This window comes from Leptinotarsa decemlineata, unplaced genomic scaffold (assembly GCF_025532065.1).
Source record: "Leptinotarsa decemlineata unplaced genomic scaffold, Ldec_3_MD MMD2_tig00003348_RagTag_RagTag, whole genome shotgun sequence".
NCBI classification, from domain to species: Eukaryota; Metazoa; Arthropoda; class Insecta; order Coleoptera; family Chrysomelidae; genus Leptinotarsa; species Leptinotarsa decemlineata.
This window is the reverse complement of record NW_027412588.1, coordinates 3,080,516-3,098,382: the sequence shown is the minus strand read 5'-3', so window position 1 is coordinate 3,098,382 and position 17,867 is coordinate 3,080,516. Positions and strand designations below refer to the sequence as shown.

The following is a 17,867-nucleotide window of genomic DNA, read 5'->3' as shown; positions in this document are numbered from 1 at the left end:
TCATCAGCAAAGCAATATATTGGATTTTTGGTTTTCTTCAATAAGTCGTTGATATACAATGAAAAGAGAGTTGGAGACGATATGGATCCCTGGGGAACACCAGCGTTGATGGTGAAAGTATGCGAAAGATATCCATCGACAGCCACTTGCAGGGAACGTTCTTTCATAAAACTGAAGAGCCATACACAAAAATGATCCGACAAGTCATAGCATCTAAGTTTGGTCAGCAAACCCTCATGCCACACATGGTCAAAGGCCTTAGAAATATCAAGCGCAACAGCTCTTTCTCGATTGCGTATTCCAAATATGGGTGACATACGATAGAAGGTCGCCTGTTGATCTTTGTTTCTGAAAGCCATATTGATGATCGCTCAAGATGTTGAAGCCTTCCAAATATGATTTTTGATATCACTGATAACAAAGAGACTGGTCTATAGTTATTTGAAAGATTTTTTGCTGTTTTTGGGAATAGGCTGAACGCGAGAAGTCTTCCAACAAGAAGGAATAACCCCTTTCTTGTAAGACAGGTTGAGAAGTCTGCAAAATACTGATGCGAGTTCATTTGCGTACTTTTTGAGTACTATGACGAGCACTTCATCAGAGTCAGACGTCTTCTTGATATTGAGCTGTTTCAAAATTCAGAATGACAAGTAATATTTCAAGTATTGAACATTTCAAACCAAGACTTTCAATAAACAATGTGAGGCAGGAGCACCACTAACGAGATCAAGCACCAGAAATTCTTCAGAACGTTCAGGAAAACAAAGAAATTTTAAATTTCAGGAGTATACAAAATGTGTCCACCCGATTAGGACACTAGTGCTTGAAACAATTAGACCTGAACCAATATGATAGCAAATATTGTCAACAAAAAGAAACATTGAAGGGGTGGTGAGCAGATGTTCAACACTGTTCAGTTCAATATAAACTCAAGCCCCAAAGTTCATCGATATGCTGTAAATACTGGTGTTTTATCTGGAATCTATTGATCAACGTTTCACTGATAGCCAAGCTAGATTCCGATTACTGTTTCGAATGGAATGAAAAAGAAATCAAGAGAGCTGAATTCGAAGTATACAATGAATAAATAGGTGTTCCAAATGTGAAGAAAAACAAGAAAGTTTCTAGATGAAAATGCCGCAGTCTATCAAGAAAAAACCACAAATCTTCAAAAATATATAACAGGTTGATAACATCTGAATTTACTGAAATAAATCATTGGAAACAACAATGATTATATGGGTAAGAACGAAAACATTTCTTGAAAATGCGTTTGCGAGATGGTCAATGATGGAAGTGGATTGCAATAAATAAAGGATTTCGTTTTTACTTTGCCATCAGTCAAATGATATGTGATGAAATCGGCCCATACATAGACATGTTAAGACACGCTTAAAGAAGCTATTGTATAGCAAAACACATATTACGTTTTTGTAAAACAGTTTAGTGAAAATTTCACCTTGTTCGATTGATGACCTATTTATTCTGAAGAAGTTCATATTGAATATAGAGTAAAAAAAATAAGTTTTGTCTAATTTCAAATTTATTATTTTTTACGACTGTTTTCGGTTTATTAGACCATTTTCAAAAAACTAATACAGCAAGTTAAGACAAGTACTTGAGTATACACTGATGAGGTCAGGTACCTTTAATATTGATATTTTGACTTGATGTATTAGTTACTTGAAAATGGTCTAATAAACCGAAACCGGTCGTAACAAATAATAAACTCAGTAGAAATTAGACAAAAGTTATTTTCATTATTCTATATGAAAATCTCACAATGAAGTGGTTCTGGAATGAAAGAAATAGTAGGATGACGAATCAAAACAAGCATCCAGTATCTGTATACATTCGGTTCAGGAAATCACAAGAACTGAAAAAAGCTGGTGCCAATATTTTTTTGGGCATATGAACCAACTTGCTAGTTTTCGTCCATTCTCGTAACTGAAAAATAAGTAAGATATTTTATTAGATTTGCACCTAATTTCACAAATTAAAAACTCACTTTGAGTTTGTAAGGAAAATCAGGAAGCATCACTTGAAGCTCTGATTTTGAAATAGTAAATAATTTCTTCTCGCATAAAAAGTAGTGGAAAATCAGCAAAAAACTTTCTCTTGTATTTATAATTCTTTCATAACAAACATTATAACAGTGTTAATTTGTCTTATCGAATATTAATATTTAGGTTTTTGTATGTGAAAAAGACAATTTTCAATTTAAGTGCCATGGTCCATTATCATTCGAAAAATTTCCATTCAGTATCTCAAGTACGATTTATTTATGTTTTACTTAAGATAGGATGAATTTAATGAGATCCGTTTTCAAACTTTTCACACTGTAAGCGTATTCATTATCAGACAGATGCATTATACAAAAGAACTTGTCACATAAAAGGTACCAGTTGGTCCATCTGGAAAATTGCATTTAAAATGCTAATCTTGAAACTACTAAGCACTCTAGGTATATAGAAACACTTTCGATCCACCCGCACAGAATACATCATTTTGGAAATGAATAAAACGGTTTCAACATTTCCACATACTTGTTGAAATTTTCAGTCAAAATTTATTTGTTTATGAATACCTGCCATTTTCTGGATAGGAGTGAATGTGAGAACTAATGATGAATTAGAAAGCTTATCTTCTTTTCAAAGAGACACACAATCAATATGAATGAAATATTTTGTAAATGGCTTTGATAATTATTTTGTTGAATTTCCAAAAGTAAATTGAACTTCAGCACTATTCTACATTTTACTGTCATTTTTGTATTAAAAAATCAATTTGGTCATTGGGTACGTTCTTGAATTTGATTTGGAATACCCAAACGGATGAATTTTTCACAATATGAATGATACCAAAAACTCTAGAAACACAGGAATAATTTCCTTTGTTCGATTGATGACCTATTTATTTTGTAGAAATTCATATTGAATATAAAATAAAGAAAATAAATTTTCTGAAAAGAGGTTGGTAAGGTAAGCAGATCAACTTTTTCTTAAAAAAACAATTGTTTTCTTGCCGACGTTTCGAATTTATTCAAGTTCTTCTTCGAAACGTCAGCAAGAAAACAATTGCTTTTTACGGAAAAATTGATCGTGTTCCCAACCAACATTTCTTCATAAAAATTATTAGATCACTAAACTAGTTAACAAAATACCTTTTGTTTGATTTATACTGTTTTTTATTCGTTACGACCGGTTTCGGCTTGTTGAATCATTTTCAAGTGAACTGATGCGTTTTGACATCCTTAAAAATATACACTGATACAGACAGTTGCCTGCAACTACTTATCCCAAAAACCTACTTGTGGATTTTTCCAGCTAATAATGAATCCTAAATTAATTGTCAAAATCCACAAATTCAAAAGGAGAGAGTCACATAGTTCTAGTTGATCATGGAAGGTTTTTAGTTTGGGTTTTTTTATACAATTTACTCATTTCCAATGCTTCCAACAAAGAAAGGGAAGTGAAGCATGTGCTGATATCCAGTTGCCTAGACCGAATTCTTATTAAAACAAAATCATTAGACCTGTCAGTGTGAAATTTCATGCCGAAAAGTCAAATCATATAAAGATGAAGATCGATCAGGAAGACCAGTTTTTGTATATACCATCATAAATACGTACCTATGTAGTTTTTCATATGATTTTATTAAACCGTTGAATTCAGCTGTAGTTGATATTTAGGTCACTTAATATTTTATCACTTACAAGAATGATATCTTAATGTAAATAATAACAGCGTTACAGTCTAAAATGTCGTAAAATTGGAGACGACAGAAGTTGTGAAGGCCTGAATTCATCATTAGTTTTTCAATGCAGTTGCTGAAATTATACCATGAGAGTAGTAGCAGATGTCATTCAAAAGTAAGTTATCCGTTTCCCATCTAAATATCTGGAAGCTTTTGTAAACTGTTTGGAAGCTATCTATTTAAGTCTAATTACTGCAGCCCCGTGAGATCATCCCGTTTTTCATATATTCATTTCTTTCATTTCAACAAATTTGTTCTCCCTACTAGTTTATTCAAGTCATTTGTTGGATGTTTACCATATTCTACTTGACATAATTTCATAATGTCATCTAAGGTCTTCGTTTCACAGCCTTACTTTGTTCAGGTATCCTTCGAATATGAGGAGCCCGTTGGGTAACCCAGTAGGATGTTATTTTGAGCGAATCCCTGCTTTGTTGGAAAATATATTCAGTTCTTTTCTAAGATGGTTTTATCATTTCTCACGTGTTTCTCAGATATTCTCACGTGTGATCCCAAAAATTGTCTTATCTCTAAATATTGAAATAGTTCATTTATAGCTTACTCATCAGCTCTTTCGTTTCTTATGATTCCCGAGTGTATTCCGTCAGCCAGTTCCTTCATTTCTGTAGTGCACTTTCAGATCATACTTTATTCCATTTTTTGGATCTGCACATTTATATGAAGTATCCAAAGGGAACAAATTTTGATCGATAAAATATGTTACACTTGATCAACGAATCAAATATATTTTGGATACATTTTCTAATGCCAATCTTTTCAGCTAGTTCAGATGAAGGATATTATAAGGTCTTACTAGTCACAAATTTCCATATGATTCTATAGATAATAAGTTAAATTAGTTCGACAAGTCTTCATACCCCGAGTAATAAAGCGTAGCTTACCGGAGTTCCTCCTATACTTTATAGTCCCACTGACTTGCAACTTCCTAACTCCAAAGCTCACGTAAGCTTTCTCGTTTAGTTACTAATTTGAACATAAAGCAAATAAAGCTCTCGGTCTTGTCTTCTCACGACTAAACTCTTACGACTAACTTTAGATCCATCTTAGTCCAGTTTTTGATTAATAACGATGAAGCGTTGGGGGATGTGAACCGCACGGCCTTTGATAAATAAATACACAGGGAGTCGATGTATACTAGCTGCATTGGCATATGCGAATATAGGCCTGAATTTAAGGTCAACGATTTGTAATAGAGACTGCTTCCTGTCACCAAAACGTATCAAAGGAATGTTCAAGAAGTGGTTATGTGTGAGTGACATTTTAGTAGATGCAGATATCTTGAAACGATAAGATCTCCAAAGAAAGTTGAATGGTGACAAAGTTGGGTATTGTGGAGGCTATTATCATCAAGAAGTTGAAAAATATAAGGTAGCCTTCTTACTTCTAAGATGATATATATGGGAAAAAAAGATGTTGTTTTGTTATTTACATATGAAACAATTGATGAGATTGCTATAAAAGCCAAAAATAAGTTTTGAAGGGTGCTTCTTGAGCTCATTCCTGAATTTCTCACATTTTTTTTGAAACTTTCAGGGTCATATTTAACAATGGCACGAAATATCTGTCAAAATTTCAATTTTTGACAATATCATGTTAATGTCAGAAACAAATAGATATTTTTGAATTTCAGAAAATATGTCTCTCGGCCTAATTTCCATTGTAATACTTTAATTGTGGTCAGTACAACATGATGGGGATAATGTTCTATATCAAATTCAAACAAGACTTTCCCTCATGGTGAAACCACATATTCGGAATTTGACTACACCAATTATTGATAAAAATTATTAGAATGAAGTTTCGTATACGCTCATTTTTGTAGAATTTTCAGTTATAATACGATTAGTCTTGAGTTCGACGAAATATTGTTGGATGTAACGCTAAAAACTCTCTAAGTACAAAGTAGATAGTTGGCAACGCCGAAAATGAAGAAGTAAGTTAGACATGTTAATGAGAGGTTATAACAGTCGTATAATAAAATTATAAACGTAATAAGTTTCCTATTATTAAAATATATGAATAAGAAAGAAAAATTAGTAGAATTACTCACAAAACATAAAAGGTTATGGGCCCAGTATTGCGGATGCATGAAGAATAAAAGGATTAAAAAACCCAAGCTTACAAGAGATGAGGAAAGAAGCATGGCGCAATGAGGAAAATCCTATAATATTGAGGTTCTATCCAACGACAACTACCTTAATTGGAAGTTTAGAATGAAAATGATACTGGGGGAAAACGGGGTGAAGGATTGTGTGGAGAAGGAAACTGATACAACTAGAATGAGTGAACCGGAGAAGAAAAGTTTCATGAAAAATAATAACAAAGCTAAATCCTTAATTGTCCAGTGCGTTTCAGATGCACATTTAGAAACTTTGAGAGACAAAAATACTGCTTTTCAGATGTGGAAAGTCCTTGAGGACAAGTTGCAGCAGAAAGGTTTGCCAGGGCAACTGTATTTAAAGAGAAAAATGCTCACAATGAAATTAAAAGAAGGTGAATCATTACAAAATTTCCTAATCAGTTTTGAAGATACATTAAGACAGCTAAAAGGGGCAGGAGTAGAGGTTGATGAAAAAGACGTAATATGTAATCTAGTGATGGCACTTCCCAAATCATATGAGACAATGATAACTGTAATATAAAATCTTCCATGTGATGAACATATGAGAATATTAAGAAGAAATTATTACGAGAGGAAGAGAAAAAGCAACTGGGGAGAAGACACCCTGAAACAATGATAAACTAAGCAGATTTCTATATGGAAAGGGGATGTTACAGATGTGGGAAACAAGGACATTTCAAGCGGGAATGTAGAGCTAGAGGATCATTACAAAATAGAGGTTACCAAGGGAACCAAGGTTTTCAGAGTTATCAGGGATACCGGAATGCTTCTGGGAGAGGCATAGGCAGATATCATTTTTCAAGAGGAAATAATAGAGGAGGAAGGGGTCAAGGAAGAAATATTAGAGGAAGCAGAAGTAACTATTCGGAACAGCAGCAGCAACCATCCAGTAATGTGGCCGTTGAAGTAAATGATGAGTCAATAAATGAGGTATCGTAAACAGCTTGTAAACAAAATTGTATTACATGTTTTATAGACTTTGGGTGTATTGACCACTTAGTGAATGATAGAAGTTGTATTTTCTGATATTTTAATGCTAGAAAATCCTATCAAAATTGCAATTGACAAAAATAACAATTATGTATTTGCCACTGCAGTTGGAAATATTGATGTAATAAGTACTGTAGGCGAAAGAAAAATTAACTGTTCAATCAAAAATGCACTTTAAGTTCCTAATTTGAGAAAAAACTCATTAAGTGTAAAAAAAATGGAAATGTCAGAAATGAAAATAGTTTTTGAAGATGGAAAGGTAAAACTCATAAATAATACAGGTATTATAGGAGCGGGAAAAAGAAATAGCTTATATGAAATAAATTTTGATCTTGTCAACCATGAATATCAGAACACTAATTTAGAAAATGATGATTTTCTACAGTGGCACAAAAGATTTGGTCATTTAAATTTTTCAACAACTAAATTAGAGGGAAATTGGTAGAAGGTATAGAAAATGTTCATCCATTGGGAACAAGGTGTAAAAGTAGACGGCCTCATGAAATTGTTCATACTGACATTTGTGGTCCCATCACACCATTAGCTCACGATGGAAGTAAGTACTTCATCACATTTATTGACGATTTTTCAAATTTTACTGTTGTGTATTTAATTAAAGAAAAAGGAGAAGCATATAACAAATTCGAACAATAATTTTTGATGACTAAGTCAATGTTTGGTTTAACAATATTAAAGCTGAGGTGTGACAATGGGGAGGAGTACATTTCTGAAAATGGAGTCACTATAGATTATACAGTTCCATACACACCCCAACAAAATGGAAAAGCAGAAAGAAAAAATAGAAGTCTGGTAGAAAGAGCTAGAACTATTATTGTAGAATAAGGGTTTCCAAAAATGTTATGGGGAGAAGCAATTTTATATGCAAATTATGTTATTAATAGGGGACCAATAGATATAATGAAATGCACACCTGCAGAAATTTGGTTTGACTAAAAGCCAAATGTACAGAATTTCAGGATATTTGGAAGCAAAGCTTCTAGTCATATTAGAAAAGAAGTAAGAAATAAATTTGATTCAAAAGTAAACAAATGTATAATGATAGGCTCTGCTAGAACAGGGTATAGAATGTGGGATATAGAGCATCAAAAACTTATAATATCTAGGGATGTTAGGTTTGATGAAAACAATTTTGGGTACAAAAATAGAGTAGAGTTAAAAGTTGAGGAAAATATTTCACGAAAGAATGGTTCAGAAGAAAGAGCGCCAGATGATTTTATTCAGACTGATTAAAAAGAAGTAGAGAAAAACGTGTATTAAAATGAGTTAAATGAAATTAAAGATAGTAATAGAGAGAACAAGCGTCAAATAAAACATCACCCTAAATATAACGATTACGAATTATATATGGCGATTTATGCAACGAGATTTTTAGATGATCTACCTCAAAGTTTCGATGACTTACAAGATAGGGAGGATACATATAAATGGGAAAATGCCATGAACAATGAATTAGATTCCACAAACAAAAATAATATTTGGGAAATAGTACCTAAGCCAAAGGATGTTAAAATAATAGACACTAAATGGATATAGAGTATATATCCATTTATCAACAGAAGAAAAAGAGTTAGACAGATATAAGGCTAGACTTGTAGTAAGGGGTTTTGCACAAGATGGGATTTTAGATTATGATGAGATATATTCACCAGAAGCCACAATGACCACAATCAAGGTATTATTGAATGTGGGAAACCAATTTGGGTACCATTTCAAACAGTTAGATGTCAAAACTGCTTTTTTAAATGCAAAGTTAGATAATGAAGTTTATATTTACCCACCGAAAGGTTTCAAAATTGATAACGGAGAGGTATTGAAGTTGAAAAAATCCTTGTATGGGCTAAAATAATAATCTTTATTGAAATAGGAAACCTAATATACATATTTATGAGTGTAATAATAACACTAGTACGAAGAAATATAAAAAAAATGTATGTAAAAAATTTTAAATTTATACAATTTGAGATTTGAAGATTTTGACAAAATTCAAAATGAGTCATTGTAAAGGTTCAAATATACCAATTGATCCGAAATAAAAAATATCTATTTCAAAAAATGACGTTTTGACTGACAAGCCTGTAAGGCAGTTGATAGGGTGCATTATGTATTTGATGTTAAGGACTCGACCTGATATTTGTTTCTCTTTGAACTATTTCAGCAGGTATCAGGATAAAGCCATTAGTGAAATCTGGTTGTATTTGAATTTTTTTTAGATATTTAAGTAAAACTCACAATATAGGATTGGAGTTCAGGAGAGCTAGTAATGTAAATCTAAAAAGTAGATTTAGACTGGTGAAATAACTTTATTGATAGAAAATCAGTTACTGGTATTCTATTCAAATTGTTTGGGAACACAATACATTGGGCAACCAAAAAAAAATTGTATAACAGTCTCAACTACTGAGGCCGAATTGGTTGCATTATGTAGTGCGGTATGTGAAGGTATTTGGTTGAAGAAACTTATGTTAGAATTTAGTATAAATGTTAGTCCTATAACATAATATTTCGAAGACAATCAAGGTTGTAAAGCACTAGTTGAAAATCCAGGTAATAATCGAAGAGTCAAACATATAGATTTAAAATATTATTTCGTTTGTGAACATTTGGAAAGGAACTACATTGAAATAAAGTATATTGAAACATCTTCACAAGAAGTAGATATACTATCATCTGTAGGATATAGCATTATTCTGAACTAGCAAACCGCCCCGGCTTCGCACGGGTGCAATGCTGATACTGAATATGCTACAGAATGTCTTTATATACAACGTTCACAGCTTTTTTTTGTCAGTAGACAATACAAATATGTTTTCTTTAGCCTTCAACGGTACCGCCGTAACCGCTATGTCCCTGCATCTTTAATATGTGATATCTTCGAAAATATTCATTCAAATCACAAGCTGTAAGGGGCCATATTGATCACATTGAGGACAGATAAGATAAAATATATATTAAAGGTAATTTTATGAACCCGTCTTCTTTCTCCACGGCTGGCGTCTCACTTGGAATATTTGAATTTTTTTTATTGTACTTATGGGACATGAAACAATTCCACACACAACATTTTATCCACCGAAAATGGAGAAACAATGATGAAAAGGAAACTATAATTTATGAACGATCCTTTTTCCCACGGGGCTGGCGCCCCTGTTTCAATGAAATTTCCTTATCGCAGATTTACAATATAAAACAATACAAAACTTCAGCCTCCGAAAATATACCGGTATGAACCTTTTCCTCCGCGGCTGGCCCTCCAGTTACAATATTTGAAAATCCTCATTATTGCACATCTAAAACATAAAACGAACTAACATACAAAATTTCAGCCTCCGAAAATATAGCGCTACGGAGAAACAGTGGTGAAAAGGTAATTTTCATATGTATACGCGCCCAACCCATGTTAGGAATCACATGTTGAAAGGTAAGACCTCGTTAGTCCTTAGCTCGCACAAGTTTCGACTTCGGAGGGTTGTCGTTCGTAGGGGTGCGACAGCTGGTTAACGGAAAAATAGATTCGAAACAGTACAGATTTTAAACGGAGAAACAGTGACGAAAAAGTGATGTTCATATGTAATTGCACCCTTTTTACCACATACGGGGGACGCCTCAGTTGGAATATTCGAAAATCTTTTCATAGTGCACATCTAAGACCCAAGCAGCACCTATATACCAAATTTTAGCTTACTAGGCTTACCAATACGGAGAAGCAGAGATGAATGAGTGAGTGTTAAGCGAATGGTTTTCGCATTTTTAAGTATATATATTTCAAAAACTGGTGCATGTCAATACCATTAACCACTCTCTGTGTTCGACATATTTCCATGGGAATAGCAACCAATCTTCTCTTCCCCAATATTCAAATGATGTTTTTTCGTGTTTCCTCGACACATTCTGCAACAAAACGTGACTTCAGAACAAACAACTGAAAGGAAAAAAGATTATATACACAATTCACGATGCTGAAACATTTTAAAACAACCGACTTCATGGATGATTCATAAATTATTCATGGGATTACGGTGATGACGGTGATTACCCCGCGTAAATTATTCGTTATGAAATCTTAAATTTAGAAATGGTATGAACATGCAAACTTTGATGCAAACTTTGTATTTTCTCTTTCAAGTCTTTGTTTGTTTCTTAGACTTCCGTAGGTAAATAACTTTAAAAAGTTACAGGGGTGTTTTAACTTGGGGGACTAAACTGAAATTACTTCAAATATGAATTCTGCCTATCAAACAAAGATAATGAAAATGATTAGTTACTTTCTGATTATTTTTGAAGTTTCATGATGATTGATGTTACAGCAAGTGTGTGAAAGACATGTTCAGACACTTGTGTTTGAAATTTCAAACAATAATTTTTATTCATCATACATATGGGGAATAGGGAATGTTCCTCCTGACGAAAATCAAGTAGTTTTCATAAAAGAGCTCTAAAACAACGCATTTTAAACTTATCATTTCAACCTTTTTCTTTGAAAAATTATTTCAAAAAAGAGGAATGAAATAATGCATTCAACATTTAAAGGGATTCGTTTTTATTTCACCATTTGGCAACATCGGTTATAGCTAATAAAGGACAATGAATCTGTTACCTGTATGAAACAAACGAAGATGACATATTTCAGAGGCGTGCTGTTCTGTTTATTTATGTTCCGAGTTCTGAGATATTCTGTGACATATGACATTTTGTGCACCTAACCTATCTTCCTCTATATAAATAAATAACAATATGTGATTAAAAACAAATCCCTTTAAATATTGAAACCCAACATTTGATACATCGATTTGAAAACTTTTCGAAGTGAATTTGAAAAACTCAGGAATAAACTCAACTTTATTTTGTTCAAACTTGCATTTGCTGTAATAACTCAAATTGAGGAACATTCCCCATTAAGACGAGACCAATCAATACGGAAGATATTCGCCTTTCCTTGCCACCAAGTTCTGATGAACTTGGTGGCAAGGAAAGGAACCCAGTGTTCCCATTTACCCATTTACTGTTTCAATGGTATCTAGGGGTCATAATATTCTTAGATATTCCATCTTCAAGTATGGCTATATTAATATCATCTGCACATTTTTTTATAAAAAAGGTTCAAGAGTAAAACCTGTTACACAACATCTAGCAGGTCATCCATGACATATGTGCCCAAAAGAAAAAAAAGTTGATGATGGTGGTCGGAAGACGAAACGTCGGATAGCAAATCTGAAAACACCATTATGTAGCAGAGAAAAAGTGCCAATGTAAAAATGCAATTTATTTTCGATTCCTTCGAAATATAAAGCCAGAAAAAAATTAAAATCATTGAACGAAATTTCTGTTTTTCCGGGGATTTCCGGATATACTCGAAATTTCAGAACTTTCTCAACGGCATATTGTTAGTCAGGTAAATGCGCAACTTTGCCTACTTTAACAATCTTTGTATCTCTTATAGTTTGCGAGAGCCCAATGGTGAGGATCGAATTTGAAACACCCTGTATGTGGTATCAAATTTCAATGAATTCCGTGAGAAATGTCAATATTTGGTAAAAATTAAATACATATTCTTCAATACAAGCTTTCCCATTTTCCAAACGGTGAGACATTTACGATTTTATGTTGTAAAGGTCTGTGGTCTTGGTTGTTTAGGGTTCGCTCCGGTGGGTCGTAGCTTCAAGGTGCAGTAAAGATCATTCTCTCGAAGGTCGTGTATAATATGTGTACAATATGAACAAATGTAATTGAATGATTTTTGTAGTAATAAAATTTTTCATCGGCCTTAAAAATCTGCCAAAGAAAGTCGATAAAAACTGGATTTTTCCCCACAAAAAATGACTTTTATTCACAATTTCTATCTTTACATTTCCTTTACATCTTTTTAGTATGTTAATATGACGCTGTTCATTGTATTCAAAACTTTCATCACATTTTATATGTACCGTCCGAGATATAAACATGCATCAGGTTATGTTATGATTATTCAACGTATTATGGAAATGTCATTATGTCACTATCCAACATTTTAAAAACAGGAAGAATGCGTTTTTTCGACGTACAGAAAAAAATGTCAACCTGAAAGTATTCTCTATCTTATATCACATATTCTAATAGTGGTTCTAGTGAAATAGTCATAAAATCTGTTTTCAATGAAATATTTGTTATATAATTCCGTAAATGAAAATACGTATTTTCACATTTACAAATGTCCGATTCGACATCGTGAACAGGCCTAAGACGTCAGCAGCGTCTGTTGTTGTCAAAGTAAGTGTGCACTTGACGGGTGCAATGAAGGGAAGATGTTGGTGGATGGTTCACATCATCGAGGAAAATTTAATTAATTTCCACACAGATACAATAATCTTATTAGGCAGAAGGAGGGAGCGTTTGCCTACTTCGTCGTCTACCGGAAACTCCAGACAAAGAGGGGGTTGTCTTTGAGACTGAATCAGTTGAATTAGAATGATGAGAAAACATAGTTGCGAAACAGGGCGCTTTCACATGGTTTTATAGTTCACGTTCAATGCTTGAATGTACGAATTATAGGGAAATATATAATCATTTTTACTTAAAACGGTACCGTAACACGTATTTCCCTATCTGGTACTCATCGGACGTAGCCTTTTAAAAAAGATGAAATTTCATCCTTTAGTATAATTCACAGAAACAATATATCAACATGAATATTTCATAAAACCAATTCAAATATGATTCTATAAAGTCGATTTATTACTAATGAAAAGTTTCAAAATACCACTTTTTTTTCATTTTTTATGAGATAGATTCAATGTTATAGGAATATAATTTTTGAATAATTTTTCATTATTTCAACTAGCAATAGCTCCTTTTCTCCTTCACTATAATCGCCCAATCGCCCAATTTCAAGTTATTTTGGGGTTTTCAGATTATTCGAATAGGAAATCGAAGTCAGATTTCAAGCGAAAGTGAGTTTCTTGTCTATATAATCCATTGTATTTCTCAGAATGAAAAAAGTGATATTTAGGTACAATATTTCCAAAAGTAGCTGATAAATTTTATTACTTTGATACTTTGGTGACAACAATATTTCGAAAAACATGGGACATATCAATTCTCAATTTTATATTGGCATTTGATCAAATGTTTTTTTTTCATAATTTTCAATTGCTGCAACACCAAATTCAAAAAAATACAGTGATATTTGTTATATATTGATTTCCTTATAACAAATATACAAATAGTTTCTCAAAATGAGTTTCATAAATAATGAAAATATTTACGAAACTGTATTCACGAAAGAGTGAAGTGTTGAAGAGATCTAAACAGAAGCAACTGTATTCAGTGCTCATTTTGATGATTTGAGTGGAAAGCAAATAATTGATACTGAAAACAGATTTCTCAATGACGGAAGCCTTTATTTGTTCAAAAAATATACATTCAACCATCATTTCAGATACGTCAGAAATAAACTACCTGAGAACGTTATTCCAAATGGATTTTATCTCCAGCGATTCAAATCCAAATCGCTACTTTCGCACAGGCACCGCTCTTAGAGCGCCTTAAGGATTTTCCTGTAGTGCTTGTGTTTCGTTCCTAAAAAAATACACTTTCCAGATTTTTTCTTAAGAACATATTTTACTCATTCCAACTATATTTGATACAATAATGGAGACATTTTTGACTAGATAAATGGTATATACATCATTATAAACTGTCCCATTCTCGGTAGGATTTTGTTTTGCTACATAAATTGCCTCAGGATGAAATTATGCTTAATCACACAAAGAATGTGTTTTAATGATAGTATTTATGTTATTTCAGGTATTCATTTTTGCACTTCAGCAGTTCAGTTTGAGGAGTGCCAGATGATGACAGTACTACCAACTGTCGAAAGCGCTCGCAGACAATTAATAGAAGATATGAAGCTTCAAATCCTTTTTGTAGAATTTAATATTGAAAAATAGAATTGTATAAGGTAGCTATTTCGTGAGGCTTCTTTTGTAATAATTTGCATCACTAATAAAAAATTATATTTTGACATCGTTCTATTACAACATTTTTCATTTCTGTCGTTTTTCTACAGATTTCGCAGAATTATTTATATTCACACGAGATTTTCGTAGGACTGCCGACATCGAAGACATTGTAAAAGAGGGTGCCGTCGGAGGGATGCAGTCTTTTCAGCCCTCCATCTTTTCCCCATTTGGTCGCTTGCCAAAGATAGGGGTTTATGTATCGGAAATATTACCCTCACAAAGAAAAGGAAAATAAAACGGAGACTGCTTTCTGTCAAGTAAGATTAAGGGTTATTATAGAATGGAGTTGAATGAGAAGTTGAGTTATATCATAAAATATTGGGTACTTGAACATTTTATTATGGCAACTTGAAGTAGCAAACTGCCTTCTACATTTTTATAACATGATTTTTATGATAAACTGGAATTCCAAACATTATATTTCAGCAATGCTCTACTGCAGGATGAACGAGAAGCATCTGCAAGAACTTTTCTGTAAAAAAAAATTTTAATGTAATTATTGTTGTAATCATTATTATTCTGGGTTCTCTAAATAGTTCCATTGTGGCTGAAAGTCAGTGTATCGTGGATAACAGACTAGTTATGGAAATAAACGTTTCACATTGCAAAATTGCTCTCATTACCCTAGGCCTTAGGCCCTAGATATTCTAAAGTTTCTGTAACTGAAACATTTTATTCAAGTTAAAGGAAGACAGAATAGAGGCATAGTACTCAAAGTGTGGTTGTACCATTGATTTGTAAACAGGTATTTGACGAGTTGTTACTATTTTTTAACAGTCACAAACGTGAAAAATCTGGAAGCACCTGGATAGGGCTCATGCTTGGGAAAATATTTTTCAAAAGATGTTCCTTGTGTCACAATGAAAGCGCCTAATCGTTGTTGGAAGGATTGACACAAGAATTTCTTGACCAAAGCCAGGATTTTTTTCAAATGGTTGTGGAAAAGGAAACAGTGCTATATACAGCAAGCGACAAATATCCGTATCCTTCAATTAATCAATTTAACCTATAACCAACCCTAGCCTATGAAGTTTAAGAGAGAAGTTTCTTATCAAAAATCAACCTAACCTATAACCTTACCTAATCTAGCCTACGAAGTTGAAGAAGTCTGCAGTAGGCTAATTTATATCATGTATTCCTCTCTTTGTGGGATTTTTCTTTTTGTATATACAATCTAGACATATATGCAAGCTAGATGTGTGCAATTAAGAAAACATCGGTGTACAAGTGGTTACATGGGTACTAGCAATCGGTGGGGATTTCTATACAATCCACCCGCATTTTCTGCGGAATCGGTTTGAAATTAAGAAGGCTATCCATTCGAAATGTATGTAGAAAATGTCCACTTGTAATAATTTATTAAGGCATCCAAACAAATATATCGTATATGTAGTTCGAAAGTATCTACATGTTTGTCCATGCATTTCTTCGATATTATTCGGATTTTGATCATTTTTTATCAATGGCTCATATCTACTTCACTTCAGGGAACAGTGCAAGTTTCATTAAGATTGGTTTAATAGATAATAATAATAAGAACTGAATCGTATGAGTGTGATGCCTTGGCTCATTGATACCAGCTAACCTGGTATCGAAGGAAAAATATCTTGAAACCATGACAAATACATAGGTATATAAGAACAACAAAATGTTCGAACCCAAAACTAGCCTTATAGTACAAATCTGCGGCGAAAATTAAAAAATCAATAATAAGAATGCCAGGAGCTTACTAGAAACTTCGAAATGAAAATAATTAAAACAAATTTTGATGAATTTTACAAGTTTGGACAAGTTTCACTGCTTGAAACAGTATATACAGATTCGAAATCTACGAAAGAACAAATAAAATGAAAATGAGTCAAATAATTGAAATGTTTGAATACATAGAAAATAATTGATTCGAAATATTCGCTTCAGGAAGTTAAAACAGAAATTATTAAAAAAATTGTGACAGTGCTAATTTGCAAAAGAAACAAATTTCCTTGGGTTAAATAAAAACGAATTATTAATGGGTTCAACAATAAGTGAAGTGTAAATCATATACAAACAATAAAAAAAATTAAATAGAAATCCAATGAAAGATAATGATATGCAAAAATATTCAAATATATAAATATAATAAAAATATTTCAAACCGAGTTACCTCATGTTTCGATTGTCAGTAGTTTCAGCAGATGACTGATGACGAACTTTCGTAACATCGTGATTCTTTTTTATTACTACAATTATTCAAATTTATTTTCATTTCAGCTCACAATAATTTGTTTTCTTCTCAAATTAGCTTACAATGTTTTTTTCAAATTACCTATGTTTTATCTCAACCGCATATATCGGTCCCATAATTTCTAGTACTTTCAATAATTTCGAAATATGATTTTTATTCGATATGTTTTTCCATGAACTTGATATCTGTCAACATCATATTAAACTATGAAAGTTCGAACTTGTAATATTCTCCAAGAAACCTTATTTTCAAAAAATATTTTTATACATACACGAAATTAACTAACAAAATGAAACCAAAACCAGGTTCGGAACAAATTAGGGCACTACATATTTTTGAGTTCTGTGCCAACACTCAAAAAAAATCTATCAATGGGGAATGTTCCTCCTGACGAAAATCAAGTAGTTTTCATAAAACAGCTCTAAAACAACCCATTTTGAATTTACCATTTCAAGCTTTTTTTTTTAATTATTTAAATACCCAAAAAAGAGGAATGAAATGATGCATTCAACATTTAAAGGGATTCGTTTTTATTTCACCATTTGGCAACATCGGTTATAGCTAATAAAGGACAATGAATCTGTTACCTGTATGAGATATTTCAGAGACGTGCTGTTCTATTTACTTATGTTCCGAGTTCCGAGACATTCTGTGACATATGACATTTTGTGCGCCTAACCTATCTTCCTCTATATAAATAAATAACAAAACAACTGTTGTTTATGTGGCTTGTGGAGGT

General features: G+C 32.7%; 1 long non-coding RNA gene across 1 annotated transcript in view; it reads right to left on the bottom strand.

Annotated features, from left to right (window-relative positions):
• LOC141483412 (uncharacterized) overlaps positions 1–17,867 on the bottom strand; it is a 64,985-nt gene that overhangs the window by 36,204 nt on the left and 10,914 nt on the right. The window contains exon 2 of the long non-coding RNA XR_012466068.1: positions 10,602–10,798. This is a non-coding gene — a long non-coding RNA (uncharacterized lncRNA). The remainder of the gene's footprint in view (positions 1–10,601; positions 10,799–17,867) is intronic.